We start from the raw sequence: 26,478 nt of genomic DNA on the forward strand, positions 1-26,478 counted from the left end.
TGAACATTGGGGTGCATGTACCTTTTTGAATTATGGTTTTCTCCAGATATATGCCCAGGACTGAGATTGTTGAATCATATGGAAACTTTATATTTAGTTTTTATAGCAACCTTTATAGAGTTTTCTACAGTGGGTGTACCTAGTTGCATTCCATAAGCAGTGTAGAAAGATTCCCTTTACTCTACACTCTCTCCAGCATTTATTGTTTGCATATTTTTTGATGGTGGCTATTCTGATTGGTGTGAAATGATACCTTATTATAGTGTTTCTGCATTTCTATAATCATTAGTGATGCAGAGCATCCTTTCTGAGCATCCCTCATGTGCTTTTTGGTCATCTGTATGTGTTCCTTACAGAAAAGTGTATTTAGATTTTATACTCATTTTTTGATCAGGTTGTTTGTTTTTTGATATTGAGCTCTTTGAGATGTTTGAATATGTTGGAGATTAATTGTCTCCCATTCTGTGGGTTGTTGTCTGTCTTGTTTATGATTTCCTGCACTGTGAAAAAGCATTTGCGGTTAATTATATCCCATTTGCTTATTTCTGTTTTTATTTTCATTACTCTAAGAGGTGGATGAAAAAAGATCCTGCTGTAATTTATGTCAGAGTGTGTTCTGCCTATATTCTCCTCTGAGTTTTACAGGATGCATCTTATATTTAGGTGCTTAATCCATTTTGAGTTTATGTTTGTGTGTGATGTTAGGGAGTGTTCTAATTTCCTTCTTATACATGTAGCTGTTGAGTTTTCTCAGCACCACTTATTGAAGGGGCTGTCTTTTCTCCTTTGTATAGTCTTGCCTCCTTTATCCTAGATTAATTGACCAGAGGTATGTAGTTTTCCTTCTGGACTTTCTGTCCTGTTCCATTGATCATTTAATATATTTCTGTTTTTGTGCTAATACTGAAGCTTGCAGAGTAGTCTGCAGTCAGGGTACCTGATTGTGTCGGCTCTTGCTTTTCTTTCTCAAGATTGCTTTGTCTATTTGGGGTCTTTTGTTTCCATATACACTGTAAAATTTTTTGTTCTAGTTGTGTGAAAAATGCCATTGGTAATTTGATAGAAATTGCACTGAATCTGTAGATTGCTTTGGATACTATAGTTTGACAGTTATACAGTTATAATGTCACTTTCATTTCTGTATTTCAGTTTCCTCTCCTTCCTTTTAGTTTAGGTAAGGGTTTATTGATAGTGTTTGTTTCTTTCAGGAAATGAACTTACAGTTCTTGCATATGAGCACTGGGCTGGCACACCAGGCCTCTGTGCACATGGACAATGTGTTTAGAGGTGTTGCTTAGCAATGATCATTCTGGGATGAAAGATTCCAAACCGTTGAGCTTCCCAGCTGGGAGGTTGTGGCAGGACGGCTCTGGCTTACCTGTAGTGCTTGTGTTGGGTTTAGGGGACTGTGAAGGGCTGAGGGAGAGATGAGTTGTCTTTGGAGTTCGTAGGTTCTGTGATGAAGATTTTTGGCTTTGGGAGTAAGAAGGGTGTGTTGCCCTTTGGCTCCTCCATCAACCTAGTGAGAGACAGTGGTCATGGAATCAACTTCCAGCTGGGGTACCGCATCCGAGACAAAGACCTCAGAAAGATCCACAAAGCTGCCATTGTGGGCAGTGTAGCCAAAGTGCAGCATGTTCTGTTATTTGGAAAAAATGGCCTGAATGACAGGGACAAGATAAACAGGTAAGCGGGGTGGAAGGGCCTGGCAGAGATCTCTCCTGTGAATTTCCCCTCCAAGGCTCCTGGATACCTTCCTGGGATCCAGCACCCCGCAGACTTCATAGGCAGCAAAAAACCTTACCTGATTTTGGACCCACTTGTAATTCCCCTTATAGAGCTTTGCTGATAGTTTTGAAGTCATTTAATGAATGTCGGTAATCACAGAAATGAAATGAAACATGAATAGCATCTGTTTTTCCTTTCTTCCTCCTACTTTTTATTTGCATGGGTTAGCATCATGTACTCATGAGTAAAAGCTCTCAAGTTGTATAGCCTTCAAGAAATCTTCTGAACCTTCTGGCTCTCACATTTTTTCTCATGCAATTAATGAAAGCACTTCTTCATGGATCGCCTATTGTGGATCATGGCAGTGGACAGATTTCTGATGTTGTCAATATCTTATTTTTAATGTATACATTTTTTATACCCTAAGGTCATATATTAAAGAAAACTGCATAGTGAGCAAAATAATTCCCATGCCAAATCAACTTCTGGATTAAAAATTCTTCAGATACCATTCAATATCCATTTTATACTAGTGTACACTTAGGTATATGTGTTCTTTGCTGAAGGACCTTAGAAGACAGCTTTGAAGTAGGAAGCTGGCTGTGTCCTTGAATAGGAAGACATTTTCTTAGGATGTATGGTCTTTCTATATTTAAAACAAATCAACATTTCATGGTTTTAAAGATTTTGGATTACATATGCTGTCTTTAATTGTTGTGATGAAATTAAAAATTTTGTATAGTAGAGGAAGATTTGCCCTTCTAGATATCAAAATGTGCTATAAGTGCCCACAAAGTGTTCATTTACTAACAACTGAAAAGACAGATAAATAGATGGAACAGAATGGCCAAACACCCAAATGTATGTAAAACTATAGAACTTGAAAATGATGACCTTTTTTGTTAGAAATGATAAACTGTGTGTAGATGGTGGAGAAATAACCTGGTAAAAGAGAAAAGTAACTCAATTTTTATCTCACCAAAAAGTTTCAGATAGAGTATGGATCAAACATTTTAAATATGCATAGTGAGAAAAGTACCAGAATAAAACTCAGATTCCTATTTATACATTTTTTATATGCTGACAGAGACCTTCTGTTTTTTCTATTTCTACTGTTTCTTAACCTTATTTTCTTTAAATTGGAGAATAATTGCTTTACAATGTTGTGTTGTTTTCTGCTGTATAACATCATAAATCAGTTGTAAGTATACATATATCCCCTTCCTTGTGAGCCTCCCTCCCACCCAAAAGACCTTTCTAAGAATGATTTCAAAAGTAAGAATTCTGGAGTTTCCTGGATTTCGGCATATGCACACACACACTCCCCCCCCCCACCCCCACCCCCAAAAAAAAGAAAATAAATCTGGATGTTGATTTAACATGTTAACAACACAAAAAATTTAAAACTCTCTGTAGATCAAGTTGTCTATAGGCAAGTAGGCTTAGCAGACAGATCTTGTCTTTTTGGCACTAATAGGAATGTGGCACAGATAAAAATGATTTCTCACTTTCAATTTTTTTTTAGAATTTTTTTTGAGGATTGATATTTTCTGACAACTTTCAGCCTTTTCAGAAGTCAAGAGAATCTAGGGAGTTCCTTGGTCATCCAGTGGTTAAGACTCACTGCTGTGAGCCCAGGGTTCGATACCTGGTGGGGGAACTAAAATCCTGCCAGCTACTGGGATGTATTGTAAAGCATGGGAAATATAGCAAATATCATATAATAACTTTAAATGGAGTATAACCTATAAAAACTGTGAATCACTATGTTGTGTACCTGTAATATATAATAATATGTAATATGCATCATCTATATTTTAATTAAAAAGAAACAACCTTAGACAAAAAGACTTTATGGTAATTAAATCAACAGGAAATATGAGAAATGAGCAAACAAAAATGCTACCAATTATAGTTGTACAGACATTGTGAATTATAAATTTAATTCCAATGTCAGAGATGTTAAAATGTCAGAAAATGAGCATATTAGAATCACTGAAGCACAATGTTGTCTCTGATCCTCAAAATGTATCTGCAAAGGAGGTATGATATCCTTTGACTTCATTGAGATGTTGTCCTTGTAAAATAGAAGTAATAGTAATAAGTATGATTATATTACCTAACAGTTACTGAGCTGTTACCTGTGCCAGAAACGGTTCTAATCTCTTTGCATGGATCTCATTTAAGCATTGCAGTGCTGTCCTGTGAGAGAACTACTTCGCTGTCTCCATTTTGTTGATGAGGAAATTGAGGCACAGAGAGGCTGAGCGACAGCTAAGTGACAGAGTGAAAGTCAAATTCAAACCCAAGTTGAGCTGAATCTCAAGGTCATGGTCATTCTATTCAAATAAATTGTTCTTTCATTACTGTGTTAAGAAGAGCTAATGCTAATATATATTGTTCTTTCTCCAGAAGGAAATGAAATATGTGTTTTAGAGCGATAGGAATAGCATGCTATTGAATGTTTTCAATCACAGGAACAATTGTTTGTTTTGAAACAGTAACACTACAGTTTCCTAAAAACTCATCTTGCTTTCATAGGACTGCCTTCCACTCGGCCTGTGCCATTCAGCGGTGGTCACTCTGCTCCTGGAGAGAAAATGCCTGCTTAATCTCTGTGACAATGAAAACAGGACAGCACTGATAAAGGTATAAGGCAGCATACCATGTCCACACAAGGTGGATGTGATTTAACTACTGAGACAAAAAGTGAATTAATCTCACTTAGATACAGCAAACCGGTGAAGCTTGTGAACTGTTTATTTTGAATTCCTAGAATTTACACTCTGTTTCTTGGCACAACACTGACATGCCATAGAATGCCAAGAAGAGGAGTGTGTGACTCTTCTGCTGGAGCATGGTGCCAACCCAAATGTCATGGACGTCTGTGGGAACATCACTCTCCACTACACTGTCTTTTGCCAGAATATATCACTTGCAGCAAAGCTGCTTTCCTGCGACGCCAATATAGAAGCCAGGAACAAGGTATATCTCAACTAACGTTATTTAAAAATATTTGCAAAGCACTTTTTCAAACTGCTGCTGTTGCTGCTGCTGCTGCTGCTAAGTCGCTTCAGTCATGTCCGACTCTGTGTGACCCCATAGACGGCAGCCCACCAGGCTCCCTCATCCCTGGGATTCTCCAGGCAAGAACACTGGAGTGGGTTGCCATTTCCTTCTCCAGTGCATGAAAGTGAAAAGTGAAAGTGAAGTCGCTCAGTCGTGTCTGACTCTTTGTGACCCCATGGACTTCAGCCTACCAGGCTCCTCCGTCCATGGGATTTTCCAGGCAAGAGTAGAAGTGTTTTATTTCTAATAATGTAAACAGGTTAAACTGAATAGTGTCCATCAAGCCCTGTTACCATGGAAACAACTGCAAAGCCACTGCAGGGGGAAAAATGTTGGATCCCACAGAGAGGGCAAAGCTCTATCTCCCAGCCAGCCGTCTACCCCAGAAGGAAGATTTCCTGTCAGAACGTGCCCTGGAGTGGGTGGTAGACTGAGAGCCCACAAGTGATGAAGACTTGGGAGAGTGAAGGGATGTGAGGAGTGGCTGCTTCCAGGGGCTCAAAGAATGGGTGCCCCTGGCGGTGGGTGGGAGAAGGAAGGAGACCCAGTGCCCATGAAGGGGATCTGGGTGAGTGCAAGTGGGCCTGGGAGGCAGCAGGCCTGGAGCCCTGAGCCCTTCAGGACCCTGGTTCTGAGATCCGACCAAGAGGGTCAGGTCATGTTTGACTCCCAGCAAGGGCGTTCACTTGTGCTGGTGACCGCTTGGTTTGTGATGTACAGCTCGGGGTCTCCCGCGCTCAGCCCCAGGGAGCTGCTCGGTAGGGTTGCAGCTATGCGTGTGGAGCTCGTTATGGCGAAGCCGCCCCTCCTACTTTCTCCAGGACACACGTGACGTGCTGCAGCTGCAGCCCTGCCAGGAACTCCCTCCACTCTCACAGGTGGGCTCAGTTTTCCTTCTTTGGAAGCTCCAGCCTTCCCTGAGTGAAAGTATTTTGAAGGAACCAAATTGCCTAAGATTTCACTTTAAATTATGATATTTCTCAAGCATTACAGAGTAAAGCATTCCTTTATGCATTTATGGCTGGTATTCATGATAACACTGCACTTGTTAAAGGTAAAACATTTTCCAAATATTTTCCCCCACTTAAGGTTTGTTTTTTTTTTTTTTTTTTTGTAATCAGTCTAAAATAACACAGTAAAACAAAATTTGCCTCAGTAGACTTTGTCTTAAAATTCAAACATAACAAAAGCATTTTACAACATTTTAGAAATCTTGATGCTTTTCACAAATTCCCATTTTATGAAAAATGGTTTATATAAACACAGTTTCTCTCACATTGCCCAAGTCTTAAGAGGGTAAAAGGAAAGGAAAAGGAGCAAGCAACTGAAAAGTGCAAGTCAAGCTGGAATTTTGGCAGCTGTGAAATGCCAAGAAGAGGATTTATTTATTTTAATATTTATTTATTTGGCTGAGCTGGGCTTTGTTTCAGCATGTAGGATCTAGTTTCCTGACCATGGGTCAAACCCAGGCCCTCTTTCCTGGGAGCACTGAGACCCAGCCATGGGACCACCATGGAAGTCCCGAAATTTTGCTTTGTGCTTTTTATTCCCTTCAGTTTATATATTTCTTATATGCTTTTCAGTTTTCAGGAATAATAGTTGTTATTTTGAAAAAGAGTGTGAGTGAATTGTAAAGTTGCCTAGGTGCCAGTTTTAAGAAGACTCTGATCAAAACAGACTGACAGTGAACAGGTGGTGATTAAGTGGGAATTAAGAGAGAAGAACAGATAACTACCTGATATTATCCTATTCTGGCAGAACCATCCACTTAGATAAGAGTCTAGACTCTGCTCTCCCATCTAGAATATCTTGATGGGAAGGAAGTAAGGGGTTTATAAATAATGAGATCAGGTTGCCTTTAGGGTTTACTAGTCCCTGTTCTACCACTGTTTACCCAGGAAAATTTTAAAAATTGCAGTTTTGATGACTCTTGCCTCTCACACTTTTCTTTTTTATTCAAACCTTCACATAAGAGAAGGCATTGGCTGTGTGAGTAAGAGATGAGACTCTGGAGTGGTTGCTGCACTAATTCTCAGCTATATTTTGCTGGTAAACCACAATTGTTTGGGAAAACTTATTTTAAAAATGTATAAGCCTAGGCTGTTAGCTGTAGATTTTGACTGAGTAAATAGAGGAACGCTTGGATGTGTTTATTTAGAACTATTCCTTTGAGATTCTGATCCAATCCTTGATGAATAACTGTGGAGTGAATACACGTAATTTCTAAATGCCCCCTTCACAAAAGAAAATAGTCTCCTGAGGCGTTGGAGTTTGATCAGTGCTAGCTCCTTCCATCAGCTCCTTCCATCAGCTCCCTCCTTTCCAACAATATTAGCCTGACTTTTTCTCTGACCCTGTGCTGGAGACACTAAAAGGAGTATCTTTGGCAATATCTATGGGCTTGAACGATAACTCCTTTTCCTTCCAACCACTCATCATTCAGTGACACTCTGAGAGTCTTTAGCGATTTGCTCATGGCAAAGTCACTTCCTCTGTAGAGTCTGACTCTTTAAGGATTTTGCACCTTCACTTATCATCCAGGTCATTAGGTCAACAGATGTTTGTTACCAGCAGGGTTTTCCTGACTGCAGTAATAGTAACTCATGAGCCTTTTTTGGTGTCAGCTTCAGGACAGACTCTTGCAGGGTGTCTGTTAGAATTGCTGATCCCTGGCATAAGCAGATGAGAGCTTTAAAACCAGTGAAGTTAGTAACAGTACAGAGGGGAATTGTTTTAAGCATTTATTTTTAGCAGGCTTGGAAACTCATGATCCATTTTATTAACAATCTAGAAGAATTCTAGAGATAAACTGTAGTTTCAACAGGCAGTGGAAACATTCTTGACTGTGAATTATGAGTCTTTTTAAAAGAATGTATGTTTAATTGAATTATGAGTCTTAATAGCCATATTTATTACATATTGGAACGCACTTTTATTGTGAAACATATGATACTAAAGAAAGGAAAGGTTTCACATACAAATATTTGTTTTATACCCACCTGTTTGGAAACAGCAAACATAAAACCAAAAGTGGGCCATAAACCAAACATGGCCCTTGGATATGTTTAGTTTACCTCCGTATATTGAGTCAACATTTCAAATTTAGGAGGCTCATGCAGAAATTCAGGCTTCTCCAAGGACCAAATCTGGACCCCCTTGTGCCCGTCCTACTTTTTGTCTGTGTGCAGAGGCCACTCCTTCTGTGTGGGACATGTGTTTTTGGGGTTACCAGCCTCACCTGGCTTTTTCACTTACTCAGGTCATCAGCTTTCCATCCATAAGCATTTGAGTTTCCAATTTTTGATTGATAGTTTATTTTGATAAATATTTGAAGGTGTTTAAAGACAGTCTAATTAATCTATAATTGATTTCATATTTTAAAAAATCTCTTAAGAATGGGATTAAATTTTTCAAATTAGAATTTTTAAGTTGGTTGTGGCAGTTTTGCACTGAATAACTCTCACAAACACACAAGATTATAAGAGACAGGTCAGGGAGAGCTGGTGGAAGAACAACTCCCCGAGAAATGTTGAGCATGCATGTATTGGTAATTTTATGTTGCAATCTTTAACTAAGAGCAGTAAAGCAAGACAGACACCAGAACTCTAGGATTTTGGAAGCTTCCTCCTGGTGGTCTGGAGGTAATCACATGAGAGTCATCAAGAAGGGTCTTTGAAGATAAGGTGGGGAGGGTGCTCATTCTGCATGCAGTTAGCATCTAGCTAATGCTGACCTCTCAGCCAGAACGTCTAACTTAAGGAAGGGTGGTGGAAAGAGCAAGCAAGTAAGAGAGAATGAGGAAGATTAAATTCCAGGAGACATTTCTGAGAAAGCAGTAAAACAGGGTTCCCACAGTTGAATTTTGAAAAAGAAAAAAAAAATGTTTCTCTCTTTGCATGTTCATGTAGACAATAATATTCCCACTCGAATGTCTGTAAACCTTTTGAGTTTACTCATGGTCATCCTTGGATAGGTAATGCATGCTACAGATAGTATTATATATTTCTGCCTCAGCATTGTCCCTAAAATATGCAGTTGACACAGTAGCTAAATGATACCCTCGCCCCCTGCATTGGGAGCTTGGCACTTAGCCACTGACACCAGGGAAGTCCCAGAGGAGGAGCATATTAAAGGGAAAGAAGATGCACAGGGCAATGAGGAGGGGGCTCTCTTCCATTTACTTTCTGACTTTTATTTTTAAGTTCAGAGAATGTATTGCATGATTTTAATTTCAGTTTAAATATCGGTTAACTTTTTACATTAGAAATGGTTTTCCCTGTTTTCCAGGATGACCTGACACCACTGTTACTTTTGATACATGAAAGGAGAAGGCAAATGGTGGAGTTTTTAGTAAAGAAAGAAGCAAATATACATGTGGTTGATAAAATGAAAAGGTACCGTTGTTCTTTTTCTTTTTAAAACCCTTAGTGCTGTTCCAGGATGGTAATGTCAAGATTAAATGAATAAGAGGATTCATTTGTGATCTACTTAGGTAGAAAATCAATTATTCTGACTGGGAATCATGAACAATATATAGCAGGAATGTATAGCAGGATTCATATTCCTTTAAAGTATTGACAGATGTCATATGCAACCTCTTTTTGTTTGGTTGATCTTGTAATAGCTGAGGTATTTCAAATTAGTTTTATTAGCTTTATGAAATATGGATTCTGCTTTTTAGTTTACCTCATGACAGTATCGAGTTTCTTGATTCTTTTAAAAGAATTCTTTAACCTCTACTTTGCATGTATATATTTTTACAAGATGCGTAGTAAACCTAAAATACTTGATTTTGTCTTTTGCATAACTCTTTGTTTTAAATTACTTTGTTTGAAGAATGCTGATGTTACTAGATTACAAAAGAGTCAGATACAACATAGCGAGTAAATAGCAACAGCCACAAAAAGGTGATTATTACTCACGGTCACCAGATCCTGTGGGCTCATCAGTTTTTATCCTTTCTCATTTTAGTACATTTTGATATTTTCACTTTTAATGCAGGTAGAAGCAAGAAAGATAGCTTTGATCCAATAAACAGTTCCGTTAATGAAGACAAGTCAGAGGTGAATGATACAGATGAAAATGATGAGCTTTAGATTCAAGCTAGGTTCAATGGCACCCCACTCCCGTGTTCTTGCCTGGAGAATCCCAGGGACAGGGGAGCCTTGTGGGCTGCCGTCTATAGGGTTGCACAGAGTTGGACACGACTGAAACGACTTAGCAGCAGCAGGTTCAATTCCTAGGTTTCCTACTGATTAGAGTTATCATCAGCAAATAAGTTTCCTGATACAAAAGGCAAATAATAATGCATCTTTCAAAGGTGCCTGTGTGTAAGAAATATTTTATATATAGTATTTCATTTTTAGCGCCTAGCACATTGCTTGTCCACATCATTAACTGCCACCATGACGATTTTTATTCCCATTATGATCAATATTTTTTATTTAAACCTGCAAGTAGCCTTTCCTTAACCCAAACTCTAGCTGACTTTGTAGCCGAATATATCAGACTAGGGAGGAAATAGGGAATTTAGCCCTTAAATAGTCATCTGCCTCAGATAAGTGACTGCAGCATTGTTTCTTGTCCATCAAGGACCTTATTATTATTTTTTTAAAAAACATTTATTTATTTGGCTATGTGGGATCCTAGCTGTGGGAACTCTTAGTTGCAGCATATGGGATCAAGTTCCCTGACCAGGGATGGAACCTAGGCCCCTTGCACTGGGAGCCTGGAGTCTTATCCACTGGCCCACCAGGGAAGTCCCCATCAGGGACTTTTGAAATAGTAAGTGCTGCTACCTGGCATCCCAATGGGACAGGAGGCTTCTTTTCTATCCCTTCATTTTAGCCTTGGAGGTAATTTGCAAAGATGAACACTTGAGCCTGTAAAGGGTCAGTTCTTCATGAAAGGGCAAGGTGTTCACGTGGTAAAGCATATCAAATTAACTGTTTAAGTAAGTCAACTCAACTTCCTGAGGCTGAAGTCATCTCTCTGTTGTTTTAGAACAGCCCTCATGCTTGCTGTCAAGTATGAATTAACAAATGTCGTCAGACTTCTTCTTCAGCAAGGTGCTGACATCTTTTCTCAGGATGTTTTTGGATGGACTGCAGAAGAATATGCTGTTATTAGTGGTTTTAATATGTAAGTGTTCACATTAAAATGCCAGTTCTCACTAAACTGCAGCCAAAAATAATTTTACCTGTTACTTGCTACATGACCAGTGAGAGTTCCAGTTTGGTGCAGGCAGTTTGGAGAATGGTGGTAAGATGTTCCCCCTCAAGAGCTGAAAACCAAGCAAAGGCCAATCAGTGACTCTTGGCTGTGGGCTCGGGGTGCTTTATCTCAGGACATGTAGACCTTGATCCTTAGAAAGCTTGACATTAGCTATTTCATTCCAAGTGTGACCTCTTGGTATGGCGTATGAACAGTGTCACAGTTGTGCCATTTCTAACTAGTTCTTTGGGTCTTGAAATATCTATTTCAGCAGCAAATCCTGTTTTCCCTTGAGGGCTTGCCTCTCTATACACTTCCACTTGAATTTTCCAATCCTGGAGGATTCCCTAAGATCGACGAAACAGTCCTCTTCCACAAGTCATTTGGAGGGGAGAAAATAGTTCCTTCTCATCATTCTGTTCCTTGCATTGCTACTGCTACAGCACTGCTGCTACAGCTGGTCTTGACTGGGTCTGCTTGGCAGCTGGATCTGGAGTCTGGATGTGGTTCTATAAAGACCCTTAATAAAATCATGTTAAAAGGAAAAAAAAAAAAAAAAAAAACAACTCATCCTGCAGTGGGCTCACGATTGACCTTTGCTCCCAGGCTGCCCCTCTGGGTCCAGGTTCCCCAGCCTTTAAGGTGATGCACATGTCGACTTCAGAGTGAGAGCTCCTTTGTTCTCGTATATATGCTGTCACTCAGTCACTGCTGCAAACAAAGCTCCAGCACCCAGTTTGGGCAGCTGGGCAGCCTAGCTTCCCCCCTCACTCAGAGACCTTATGTGGAGCCCATGTGGAAGCCTAGATCTTCATGGTGAGATGCCCTTGAGGCTCTTATTTATCTTTTCTGCTAGCAGATGTCAGTGGGGACCATTTTAGGCTGTCAGAGAGGGTCAAGTGCTCCTGCAGGGATTGAGCAGACTTCCCTTTCTCTTTTGTATCTAGACTTGAATCTCAAGGTGGCTTTCTATCTTGTGGGGGCACCTTTTCTTTGGTCACAGGTTCCCTGTCATCCTTCCCAGAGTAGTGGGTGCCAGCTTGCCTGAGATTCCCTAATTATGCTTGGCCCCTCATGGGATCTGTTTCCTGTAATAATGAAAATCTTCCAACAGATTTCTGTCTGCCTCCACCTTAAATGTTTTCAGAATCTGCCCCATAAGGAACCCATTCAGCAGAAATCCCTAAATCTCAAGTAAGATAGTTGGAATTTAGAGAGGTAAGCCCTATCTAGAATTTGCCAGTACCCACTGTAAGAGTAGGGATATGTCTTCCAAGTGAATTGGAGAGGAACATGGAGATTAAACATCATTGTCAGAAAGATCTGCTGGTTCAGAGTTTGAGTAGGTAGATAAGAAAGAGTAGTGGTCCAGGCCAGGTCTTGGTCATGATTAGTTTTCTGCTCTTGGTATAATTAGCTGCAATAGTGGAGGATCATTATGCTCTCTAATGTAGTGAATTCATATGTTATAAATAAATTTAGGTACACATTATCTAAAAGCTGAGATTCCCTAAATTACAAACCACAAAGAACAGCTAATCACTAGAATTAATAACAGTTTCATGCAACACTTGAATGTTAAACGTATGAAAAAGTACACATTGGGATTTACTTGGAATTCCAAAGTAGTTACGGCGATAAAGTTGAAGATGAAGTTATTCCACTCTTTGACTGTTTCTGCAAGCATTTTGTGGGTATATTATCGCATTACATCCTATTAACCCTTTTTTTTGAAATAAGGTAGTAATATCCCAGTTGTGTAGAGGAAGGACTTTGAACTGAAGAGAAACTCCTCCAGGAACAAAGAGCAGTTGGTTATAGAGGTAGGATTTGCAAGCTCGAGAGATTTTTAGTATGCCAAGCTGCTGCTGCTGCTGCTAAGTCGCTTCAGTCGTGTCCGACTCTGTGCGACCCCATAGACTGTAGCCCACCAGGCTCCCCCATCCCTGGGATTCTCCAGGCAAGAACACTGGAGTGGGTTGCCATTTTCTTCTCCAATGCATGAAAGTGAAAAGTGAAAGTGAAGTCGCTCAGTTGTATCTGACTCTTCACGACCCCATGGACTGCAGCTACCAGGCTCCTCCATCCATGGGATTTTCCAGGCAAGAGTATTGGAGTGAGGCGCCATTGCCTTCTCTGATGCCAAGCTAAATCTAGTTAATTATTGGAGCTGTACTGCCCTGAGTTCATGACTACTTCATCTTCCTTTTCTTTCTCCTTTCAGTTCAGTTCAGTTACTCATTCATGTTCGACTCTTTGGGACCCCATGAACCGCAGCATGCCAAGCCTCTGTGTCCGTCAACTCCCAGAGTTTACCCAAAATCATGTCCATTGAGTCGGTGATGCCATCCAACCATCTCATCCTCTGTTGTCCCCTTCTCCTCCAGCCTTCAATCTTTCCCAGCATCAGGGTCTTTTCAGATGAGTCTGCTCTTCACATCAGGTGGCCAAAATATTGGGAGTTTCAGCTTCAACATCAGTACTTCCAATGAACACCCACAACTGATTTCCTTTAGGATGGACTGGTTGGATCTCCTTGCAGTCCAAGGGACTCTAAAGAGTATTTTCCAAGACCACAGTTCAGGAGCATCAATTCTTCTGTGCTCAGCTTTCTTTATAGTCCAACTCTCACATCCATACATGACTACTGGAAAAACCATAACCTTGACTAGACGGACCTATGTTGAGAAAGTAATGCCTCTGCTTTTAATATGCTAAGTTGGTCTAACTTTTTTTCAAGGAGTAAGCGTCTTTTATTTTCTTGGCTGCAATCACCATCTTCAGTGATTTTGGAGCCCCCAAAAAACAAAGTCAGTCACTGTTTCCCCATCTATTTGCCATGAAGTGATGGGACTGGATGCAATGATCTTCGTTTTCTGAATGTTGAGCTTTAAGCCAAGTTTTTCACTCTCCACTTTCACTTTCATCAAGAGGCTTTTTAGTTCTTCTTCACTTTCTGTCATAAGGGTGGTGTCATCTGCATATCTGAGGTTATTGATATTTCTCCCAGCAATCTTGATTCCAGCTTGTGCTTCATCCAGCCCAGTGTTTCTCATAACGTACTCTGCATATAAGTTAAAAAAGCAGGGTGAAAATATACCTTGACTTTCTCCTTTACTACATGACAAATATAAGTTTATAGAACTTAGAAACTTGAAATGTATATGACAATTGAAGTTTTGATATTATCTCTGACATTGTCTGAAATGATCTAAGAATTTGGTAGTTGTTTTTCATATCAGTGTTAAAATATTATTTATTGCATTTTTAATACATAGCTTTCACCAACTGATTTCTGAATATAAAGAAAAGAGATCTAAAACTTCTCCTGAAAATAGCAACCCAGGAACATCATCTGATACCGAATTACTCTCAGTGATTCTACCATAGATAAAGTAGGAATGAGGAAGTTTCAATAATGAAAGAACTATGAAAAAAGTAGTGTAAATTGCATGTGCATTTTATTTTTTTAATTAATTTATTTATACTCTAGTATTCAGAATTCTTTAAGAAGTTAATGGTAGGTGATTTAACATCAAAGACAGTATTGTCTGAAAAGAAATCCATCTCTTTAATATGGCCCCTAAAGTCCTATATTAGATCTTTGTGTAAATCAGAAAAAAAAAATTTAAGTGAGTATGATATATATTTCATCTATAGTCATAGTACAGCAGATTGGACGTCTTATGAAAGTGAACTTTCATTTTTAGAAATGGTTTGCATTTAGTGAATGATGGCTCAGACGGTAAAACGTCTGTCTACAATGCAGGAGAACCGGGTTCGATCCCTGGGTCGGGAAGATCCCCTGGAGAAGGAAATGGCAATCCACTCCAGTACTATTGCCTGGAAAATCCCATGGACAGAGGAGCCTGGTAGGCTACAGTCCATGGGGTCGCAAAGAGTCGGACACGACTGAGCGACTTCACTTTCAGTTTCACTGTGTGGTGATTAGTCTCACTAAAATAGCGACCATCATTAAACCTGGGAACTTGAATATTCCCTTTCTGGTAGGATAAGAAATGATAAACAATAACTGCAAAGCTAAGGCAGTGTGCAGCATAGCAGTGAGAGATTATTTCTGAAAGATACCTACCAATTGTACAGAAGGCAGAAAAGCAATGCCTGGTTGAGAACCATTTATTTTGCCTATTGTACCAAGCAGGTCTAGATTACCAACTTCATTCGTTGCAGATCCAGAGAGAGTGAGATAGGTTGACTTCATTAGGATCAGATATTTTCTTTTGTGTGTTGGCCAATTGTCATGAGAGTATAGTTTTGTAAGAACAAGATGTTCTCTTGCCATCAGTTAAAAGATTATCATAATAGATATCCAAATAGAACAACTTGGGACTCTGCAGGTTCTAATAAAAACACAAAAATACTTTGCATTAACAAAAACAGCATTAGGTCCACTGGATGTGGCATCTAGCACATTGTACAGGGTATCCAAGGACACTTTTAATGGAGTAGACCTCTATCTAATCAAAGGGGGCTTCCCAGGTGGCTCAGTAGTAAAGAATCCACCCTCCAATGCAGGAGATACAGCTTGATCCCTGTGTCGGGAAGATCCCCTGGAGAAGAAAATGGCAACCCACTCCCATACTCTTGCCTGGGAAATCCCATGGACAGAAGGGCCTGGTGAGCTGTAGTCCATGGGATCACAAGAGTCAGACACGATCTGGTGACTTAACAGCTAAAACATCTATCAAAGAACTGCAGGTTGGTTTATTACACTAGTCAGAGAGGAGATACAGAGATGACAGTGTCTTGGTCTTCAATATGCTTAGAATAGAGTTTGTCTCTGGTTAATTTCTGTATTTTTCTAAAGAAAATTTTCAAAGAAAACGTGCTTATTTATTTGTTCATTTGTTCACTAAACAGATGCATTTCAATTGTCTTTTATGTACTAAGCATTGTTCTGATGTCACAAGGTGAAAACATTTAAAAATCACTGCCCCTGCTCTCCTTGCTTAAGCTTGCAGTGCTTCTTTCCCCATGGAGTCACCTCATGTGAGTCATCCCTCCAGCATCAGATCATGACGACCCCTGGGAAATGTTGTCCAACAGCACCAGAGCCCTTGGTTCCCTCCATCCTTCCCTCCCTCCCCTTGTTCATCAACTTAGGATGTGATGATGTATGCCTTCCAAGCTGAAAAAAAACACGATTTCTATAAACATTTGCCATATAATGGGAAGGACTGATATAATGATATCCCTCACTAGTACACAGCACTCTTTGGACCATCTTGATCTGTGTGGTCCAGATACTCTTGAGCAATGGAAGGAGATAGTCTAGAGATTCTTTTTAAACATGTTAGTGTGTACACACACACACACACACACACACAGAGAAGCTGAACTTTTTAAAAAAGTTTTTTAAAAGTTATATATATATATATATATATATATATACAGCAATTAGAACTTTTAGTGAAAAATTATTTTTAGGCTCTGCTAATACATTGGCTGTCACTCTCTGTTATGGAAACTAAGAATGAGTGTTAACTAGATATTTCATAGGTTGGGAGAGATGGATGCAGAAATAGGTAATGGAAAACTTCTTTGGAGACTTCCCTGGGGGTGCAGTGGTTAAGATTGTTAGTAAGACATCTTCCAATGCAGGTAGGGTGCATTTGATACTCAGTCAGAGAAGCTAAGATCTCACATGACCCAGGGTCAGACAGCCAAAACATAAAATAGAAGTTCCATTGGAACTAATTCAGCAAAGTCTTTAAAAGTGGTCCACGTTAAGAAATCTTAAAAAAATTAAAAAAAAAAAGATATTTTAAAACAGGCCAAATTTTATTCATGTCAAGAAAGTTCATTTAATATATAGGAAAACTTTCACTTTTTTTCCTTTTCTTCAAGGACACAAGCTCATTCATTTTTATTGTATGTTTTTGCTTTAAAGGTTTCCCAACAAACCTGGCATTGATTTAGGGCCTACATCAAATGATGAAGTCTTAGATTTTAAAACTAAGGTAAAGTGCTCTGTTGTGAAATTAGTTTTCCTGCTCAGAAATTAGTTTCATGTAGTATTTACTCTTATGATTAGACAGTGGAAGTGACAAATAGATTCAAGGGATTAGATCTGATAAAAATAGTGCCTGAAGAACTATGGATGGAGATTCATGACATTGTACAAGAGGCAGTTATCAAGACCATCCCCAAGAAAAAGACAAGCAAAAACGCAAAATGGTTGTCTGAGGAGGCCTTCCAAATACCTGAGGAAAGAAAAGAAGCAAAAGGCAAAGGAGAAATGGAAAGATATACCCATTTGAATGCAGAGTTCCAAAGAATAGCAAAGAGAGATAAGAAAGCCTTTCTCAGTGATGAATGCAAAGAAACAGAGGAAACAATAGCATGGGAAAGGCTAGAGATCTCTTGAAGAAAATTAGAGATACCATGGGAAAATTTCATGCAAAGACAGACACCATAAAGGACGAAATGGTATGGGCCTTAGAGAAGAAGAAAATATTAAGATGAGGTGCCAAGAATACACAGAACTCTACAAAAAAGATCTTTATGATCCAGATAACCAGGACGGTGTGAGCACTCACCTAGAGCCAAACATCCTGGAATGCGAAGTCAAGTAGGCCTTAAGAAGCATCACTATGACCAAAGCTAGTGGAGGTGATGGAATTGCAGTTGAGCTATTTCAAATCCTCAAAGATGACACTGTGAAAGTGCTGCACTCAATATGCCAGCAAATCTGGAAAACTCCTCAGTGGCCACAGGACTGGAAAATGTCAGTTTTCCTTCTAATCCCAAAGAAAGGCAATGCCAAAGAATGTTCAAACTACCACATAATGGCACACATCTCACATGCTAGCAAAGTAATGCTCAAAATTTTCCAAGCCAGGCTTCAAGACTACATGAACCATGAACTTCAGATGTTCAAGCTGGATTTAGAAAGGGCAGAGGAACCAGAGATGGGAATACCAGAACATCTGACCTGCCTCTGGAGAAATGTGTATACAGGACAAGAAGCAGCAGTTAAAACTGGTATGGAACAATAGACTGGTTCCAAATCAGGAAAGGAGAACATCAAGGATATAAATTGTCACCCTGCTTATTTTACTTATATGCAGAGTACATCATGTGAAATGCCAGGCTGGATGAAGCACAAGCTGGAATCAAGATAGCTAGAAGAAATATCAATAACCTCAGATACACAGATGACACCACCATGATGGCAGAAACTGAAGAAGAACTAAAGAACCTCTTGATGAAAGTGAAAGAGGATAGTGAAAAAGTTGACTTAGAACAAAACATCCAGAAAACGAAGATCATGGCATCTGGTCCCATCACTTCATGGCAAATAGATGGGGAAACAATGGAAACAGTGACAGACTTCTTTTTGGGGGCTTCAAAATCACTGCAGATGGTGACTGCAGCCATGAAATTAAAAGACACTTGCTTCTTGGATGAAAAGCTATGCCCAACCCAGACAGTAGGTTGAAAAGTAGAGACATTACTTTTCCAGCAAAGTTCTGTCTAGTCTAAGCTATGGTTTTTATAGTAGTCATGTATGGATGTGAGAGTTAGACTATAAACCGAATAATTGCTGCTTTTGAACTGTGGTATTGTAGAAGACTCTCGAGAGTCCCTTGGACTGCAATGAGATCCAATTAGTCCATTCTAAAGGAAATAAGTCCTGAATATTCATTGAAAGGACTGATGCTGAAGCTGAAACTCCAATAGTTTGGTCATCTGATGCGAAGAACCGACTCATTGAAAAATACCCGTTCTGGGAAAGTTTGAAGGCTGGAGGAGAAGGGGACGACAGAGGATGAGATGGTTGGATGGCATCCCTGACTCAATGGACAGGAGTTTGTAAAACCTCTGGGAGTTTGTGATGAACAGGGAAGCCTGGTGTGCTGCAGTCCATGGGATTGCAGAGAGTCAGACACAACTGAGCAACTGAACTGAGCTGAACTGATGTTGATGTTTTCATAAAATTTGAAGAACAGTGTAGATGCATAAAAATATATTAATAAAATCATAGGAAACGGAGGCTTTGCTCATAGTATATCCTTAAGAATACTGATATGGGGGAGAAGCTAAGATTGCGGAGGAATAGGACAGGGAGACCACTTTCTCCCCCACAAGTTCATCAAAAGAACATTTAAACACTGAGTAAATTCCTCAAAACAAGTTCTGAATGCCGGCAGAGGACATCAGGCACCCAGAAAAGCAACCCATTGTCTTCAAAAGGAGGTAGGAAAAAATATAAAAGACAAAAAATAGACAAAAGAGAGAGGGATGAAGCTCCATCCTGGGAAGGGAGTCTTAAAAAGAGAGAAGTTTCCCAACACCAGGAAACACTCTCACTGCTGAGTCTGTGCCTAGCCTTGGAAGCACATAGGGAAACATAACAGGGAAGAAAAATAAATAAACAATTAAAACCCACAGATTATGAGCCCAACAGTAACTCCCCCAGCAGAGAAGCAGCTCAGACTCCTGCACCCGCCACTAGCAAGAGGGGGCTGGGCAGGGAGGCACGGGCTGCATCTCTTTGAGTAAGGATCTGTCCTGAATACTCCAAGCATTACCTGAGTGAACTAATTTGGGCTAGCAAACCAGACTGTGGGATAGCTACCACGTGAAAAGCCAGCCCTAACCTAAGCCACCGCCAGGCCCGCGCACAGAACAAAGGACTGAACAGAGATAGCCGGCTGCAGACCATCCCCCTCCGGGGACAGGCAGCCAGAGCCCGAAGGGGGCAATCGCAGCCCCAGAGAGACATTATCTACAAAACTGTAAGCAGGTTTCTTTGCTAAGACTTGTTGGGGTTCTGGACGGTCAACATCCGCCTGAGAAGGTGCGCCAGTTGTACACCCAGAAAACCAAGTGGCAGGGAGGCGATAAGTCGCAGCAACCGTGCTCACCAAACACCTCATCACCTGAGCTTCTTAGACCTGGGAAGGGCACAAAACGCAGGCCCAACTGAGTCTGTGCCTCTGAGGACTACCTGAGTGCCTGAACCTGAGTGGCTTAGACCTGGGAGGTGCAGGCGGCCCAGGGCCAGCCTCGGGTTAGTTCCAGAGGAGCAACCTAGAGCCTGAGCAGTGTGGGCAGGGAGGCTACATGCGCTGTGAGTGGGGGCAGGCCCAGTGTGGCTGAGGCACTGCAAGCACACGCAGTGTTTTTTGTTTGCAGTGTCCCTCCCTCCCCACAGCGTGACTGAACAAGTGAGCCTAAAAAAATTTTAAAAAGTGTCCACCACCTCCCCCTTTGTATCAGGGCGGAAATCAGACACTGAAGAGACCAGCAAACAGAAGAAGCTATAACAGAGGGAACCGCCTTGGAAGCGACAGGCAATAGATTAAAACCCTGTCATTAGTATTGACTACATAGGAAGGGACCTATAGATCTTGAGAAATATAAGCCAGACCAAGGAACTAGCCAAAAATGAACTGACCCCACAATACCCACAACAACATCAGAGAAAGTCCTAGATATATTTTTACTATTTTTACGATCATTCTTTCTTTCCTTTTTTTTAAAAAAAATTTAAAAAAAATTTTAAGTCCTCTATTACTCCTTTAATTTTCACTTTTATAACCTACTATTACTTTTCAAAAAAAAGACCCTATTTTTTTAAAAGCAAACTTTATATATATATATATATACATATATATATATGTATATATATATGTGTGTGTGTGTGTGTGTGTATATATATTTTATAATTTTTGTGACTTTTTTTTTCTTTTTCTCTTTCTTTCTTTCTTTTTTTATTCTTTTCTTTAACATTGTATTTTTGAAATTCCAAACTCTACTCTAGATTTTTAATTTTAGCTTTTTGGTATTTGTTATCAATTTTGTACCTATATTTTTTTGTATATAATTTTTGTGACTTTTTTTTTCTCTCTTTCTTTCTCTTCTTCTTTTCTTTAACATTGTATTTCTGAAATTCTAAACTCTACTCCAGATTTTTAATTTATGCTTTTTGGTATTTGTTATCACTTTTGTACCAATATTTTCTTTATAATTTTTGTGACTTTTTTTCCCCCCTCTTTCTTTTTCTTCTTCTTTTCTTTAACATTGTAATTCTGAAATTCCAAACTCTACTCTAGATTTTTAACTTTTGCTTTTTGGTATTTGTTATCAATTTTGTGCCTATATTTTCTTTATAATTTTTGTGACTTTTTTTTCTTTTTCTTTCTTTCTTTTCCTTCTTCTTTTCTTCAACATTGTATTTTGAAATTCCAATCTCTACTCTAGATTTTTAATTTTTGCTTTTCGGTATTTGTTACCAATTTTGTACCTTTAAGAACCCAATCTTCAGTACCCATTTTTCACTTGGGAGCGAGATTACTGGCTTGACTTCTCTCTCCCCCTTTGGACTCTCCTTTTTCTCCACCAGGTAGCCTGTTACTGGCTTGACTTCTCTCTCCCCCTTTGGACTCTCCTTTTTCTCCACCAGGTAGCCTGTGCCTCCTCCCTAACCCCTATCTACTCTACCCAACTCTGTGAATTTCTGTGTGTTCCAGACGGTGGAGAACACTTAGGGAACTGATTACTGGCTGGATCTGTCTCTCTCCTTTTCATTCCCCCCTTTTATCCTCCTGGCCACCTCTGTCTCCTTCCTCCCTCTTCTCTTCTCTGTATAACTCCATGAACATCTCTGAGCAGTCCAGTTGTGGAGTGCACATAAGGAAGTGATTACTGGCTAGCCTGCTCTCTCCTCTATTGATTCCACCTCATCTCATTCGGGTCACCTCTAACTCCCTCCTCCCTCTTCTCTTCTCCATATAATGCTGCAAACCTTTCTGGGTGACCCTCACAGTGGAGAAACTTTTCCTCTTTAACCTAGATGTTTTATCAATGGTGCTGTATAGAAGGAGAAGTTTTGAGACTACTGTAAAAATAAGACTGATAACTGGAAGCAGGAGTCTTAAGTCCAAACCCTGACTCCAGGGAACTCCTGACTCCAGGGAACATTAATTGACAGAAGCTCATCAAACGCCTCCATACCTACACTGAAACCAAGGACCACACAAGGGCCACCAAGTTCCAGGGGAAGACATACCAATCAAATTCTCCAGTTAGCCCTGAGCTCCAATATACAGGCTGCCCAAAGTTACTACAAAACCATAGACATCTCTTAACACATTACTGGACACTTCATTGCACTTCAGAGAAAAGAAATCCAGCTCCATCCACCAGAACGCCGACACAAGCTTCCCTAACCAAGAAACCTTGACAAGCCACCTGTACAAACCCACACACAGTGAGGAAACTCCACAATAAAGAGAACTCCACAAACTGCCAGAATACAGAAAGGACATCCCAAACTCAGCAATATAAACAAGATGAAGAGACAGAAGAATACCCAGCAGGTAAAGGACCAGGATAAAAGCCCACCGAACCAAACAAAAGAGGAAAAGATAGGGAATCTACCTGATAAAGAATTCCGAATAATGATAGTGAAATTGATCCAAAATCTTGAAATCAAAATGGAATCACAGATAAATAGCCTGGAGACAAGGATTGAGAAGATGCAAGACATGTTTAACAAGGACTTATAAGAAATAAAAAAAGAGTCAATATATAATGAATAATGCAATAAATGAGATCAAAAACACTCTGGAGGCAACAAATAGTAGAATAACAGGCAAAGGATAGGATTAGTGAATTAGAAGATAGAATGGTAGGAATAAATGAATCAGAGAGGAAAAAAGAAAAATGAATTAAAAGAAATAAGGACAATCTCAGAGACCTCCAGGACAATATTAAACGCTACAACATTCGAATCATAGGAGTCCCAGAAGAAGAAGACAAAAAGAAAGACCATGAGAAAATACTTGAGGAGATAATAGTTGAAAACTTCCCTAAAATGGGGATGGAAATAATCACTCAAGTCCAAGAAACCCAGAGAGTCCCAAACAAGATAAACCCAAGGCGAAACACCCCAAGACACATATTAATCAAATTAACAAAGATCAAACACAAAGAACAAATATGAAAAACAGCAAGGGAAAAACAACAAATAACACACAAGGGAATTCCCATAAGGATAACAGCTGATCTTTCAATAGAAACTCTCCAAGCCAGGAGGGAATGGCAAGACATACTTAAAGTGATGAAAGAAAATAACCTACAGCCCAGATTATTGTACCCAGCAAGGATCTCATTCAAGTATGAAGGATAAATCAAAAGCTTTACAGACAAGCAAAAGCTGAGAGAATTCAGCACCACCAAATCAGCTCTCCAACAAATACTAAAGGATATTCTCTAGACAGGAAACACAAAAAGGGTGTATAAATTCGAACCCAAAACAATAAAGTAAATGGCAATGGGATCATACTTATCAATAATTACCTTAAACGTAAATGGGTTGAATGCCCCAACCAAAAGACAAAGACTGGCTGAATGGATACAAAAACAAGACCCCTACATATGTTGTCTACAAGAGACCCACCTCAAAACAGGGGACACATACAGACTGAAAGTGAAGGGCTGGAAAAAGATTTTCCATGCAAATAGAGACCAAAAGAAAGCAGGAGTAGCAATACTCATATCAGATAAATAGACTTTAAAACAAAGGCTGTGAAAAGAGACAAAGAAGGTCTCTACATAATGATCAAAGGATCAATCCAAGAAGAAGATATAACAATTATAAATATATATGCACCCAACATAGGAGCACCGCAATATGTAAGACAAATGCTAACAAGTATGAAAGGAGAAATTAACAATAATACAATAATAGTGGGAGACTTTAATACCCCACTCATACCTATGGATAGATCAACTAAACATAAAATTAACAAGGAAACACAAACTTTAAATGATACTATAGACCAGTTAGACCTAGTTGATATCTATAGGACATTTCATCCCAAAACAATGAATTTCACCTTTTTCTCAAGTGTACACGGAACCTTCTCTAGGATAGATCACATTCTGGGCCATAAATCCAGCATTGGTAAATTCAAGAATACTGATATGTTACTGATCTATTGTATATAAAGTCTAAATATATGTGTTTCTCCATATACCTTATTATACTTCTTTTTTTTTTTTTCATAAGGTTTGTTATTGACTAGGAATGTCTCACTTTTTCCTTTCTTCTTCCTCTTCTACCTTTTTTTTTTAATATTTACTGTTAATTTTCCCTTGCAGTACACATTTCTTCAGTGTCTGTTCTTTCAGTCCATCTCTCTTTGTCTCTATGTGAGCATGTTTGCTTATGGATTTCTATTTAGAGTGTGGTTTTCATTCATGATCATTGCCCTATGGGTTTAATCTTGCCTTTTTCCTGTTTCATGGAAGCAGCTGAAATTTTTTCCCTGTTTCATTGATCTCTAGCTGTTTGACAAACAGAATAGAAGTAGCTTATTGTGTTTGCAGTTCTAGCCCATCTAAATAAGGTTCTATTAAAACCTAAATTTTCACATTTCCCTTAACAAGTGATAATCCATGTATATATTAATCATGGAAGCAAATTTCAAAATAACAATTAATTTAAATGTCATAGTTTTTCAATAGTGCTCTAAACTACTGGGGATAAATTATTACTCTAGAACATTTTGGTAGAGAAAGTAATCTAGTGGGTGTCCTAGTATTTGTATAGCAGCCAATTAGGGGTAAGGAGAGGAACATCTGGGGCTTCTGATGTAATCTGTCATAATTCTTTCCCCATGAGCAGATCAGTCAGTGAAAGAACCGGGATTTGAATCCACATCTGAATGACTCCAGAGCCTGTGCTCTTTGTGTTAGATCATAGAGGAATGGGGGACGTTATAATTCTTTTATTCAAGTTGATACTTGTTATATTCTTCAAGCTCTTATTTTCTTCTCCAGCATGTCCTGAAATCAAAGTTAACGAAGCTAATGAAGGCTTCTCAGCAATCCAAGAGAAAGAGTAAGTTATTTGAAGACTGTCCTCCTGGTGTTATTCCTTGATTTGAAATGACACATGTTCTCATGTGCTCTCTCCTGTTTTCACTGTACTAGAAGCAAAACGTGGCATTTTGAGACCAGAGAGTACAACTTTTTCTTAGGACAATAATTCTGATAGTAGCGTTGAAGATGTGGTTGAAACATTTCCCAAACCATCACCCTGGTTTGAGGGCATCTGTCATCCTGCCTTCCCATTGCCTGAGCCTGTTTCAAAACTTCTCAAGTCTGTAGCAGGCCTTGGTCGTACAAAGATAAGTTTATTCTGTTTGTAACTCTTCTTTCCCTGTATTTGTTCACATACCAGTCCCCTGACCGTTATGGTGACAAAAAGGATCCCACCACAGAAATAGAAGCCCTCAAAGTCACGATATAAAATGATGTGATAATAAGAGCCATACATGTGCATGATTCAGATTGATAAACATTGGCATACTAAGTGTGCCATTATGAAAGAAAAGAATTACAAAGCACTGAGGAAAAACAACTAGATGAATATGAAGATGGGGGGAAGGATGAAGGGGAAGAATTCCTTTAAGAAGGACAAGATGAATATAAGATGGCATGAGGGTGAAGATGAGACAGATATTATACAAACACAACAGAAATAGTGGGGTCAGTCAGACCAGGAACTCTAGATTATAAATATGTGAGAAATTATTTCAAATTCAACTTAAGAAGAGAATGTGAGGTTGTACAAAAACAATGCTCATACTTTTTTGAATGACAGCTGATTTTTATGAAGAACTAAAAAAAATGCGTTCCTTATTTTTTTTGGTGGTTGTTTTCGAGGTTGGTGGTGGTTCTTGTTTTTTCATTGAATTGAAGTGTAGACAGTTTAAAATACTGTGTAAGTTTCAGGTATACAGCAATGTGATTTTTTTTTATACTTGTGTATGTATGTATGTGTGTGTGTGTATACATGTATATATATGTGAATATATATATATATATATATATACACACACACACACATATATATATCTATATATTTGAATATAGTTCCCTCTGGAAGTTCATTTAAATTTGAAGTGATCTCTCTTTTTTAAAAAAATTCTCACTTTGAAATTAATGAAGCGATATCTTCTATTTAACCTAGCAAAACTTTCGTTTAGAGATAATTCAAGATGAGCCCTGTTTTAGGCCTTAGGAGATGTATTATGAATTAATAATTTCTGGCCCTTCTGTTTCTTGTGGTTTCTAACTTCAGTTCAGTTCAGTCGCTCAGTCGTGTCCAATGCAAATACTTAATGTACTTATTTAATTTATCTTACTGTTTGCTATAACCTTGGTGGGTGTTTTAGATCTTTCTGAAAATAAAGAGGAAATACATAAGCATTTTATCTATTCTTTTCACTAAAATTATAATTTATAATTTTATAAATGAGATTCTTAATCCCTCTTCATTAAATGAGAAAATTTTCAGCTGCAACAGTCTGAAAGAAGAAATGTAGAAGTATATTTTTTACCTCTGGAGAGATTCTGATTTATTTTTTCTGAATGTCAGCAAATAATGGGTAATTACATACGTTAAATGAATGAAATCACGATTTATGC

General features: G+C 39.0%; 1 pseudogene; it reads left to right on the forward strand.

Moving 5' to 3' along the window:
- The first annotated feature begins 1,374 nt into the window (after window positions 1-1,374).
- LOC102397281 overlaps window positions 1,375-26,478 on the forward strand; it is an 80,092-nt pseudogene continuing 54,988 nt past the window's right edge.

Source organism: Bubalus bubalis, chromosome 17 (genome assembly GCF_019923935.1).
Source record: "Bubalus bubalis isolate 160015118507 breed Murrah chromosome 17, NDDB_SH_1, whole genome shotgun sequence".
NCBI lineage: Eukaryota > Metazoa > Chordata > Mammalia > Artiodactyla > Bovidae > Bubalus > Bubalus bubalis.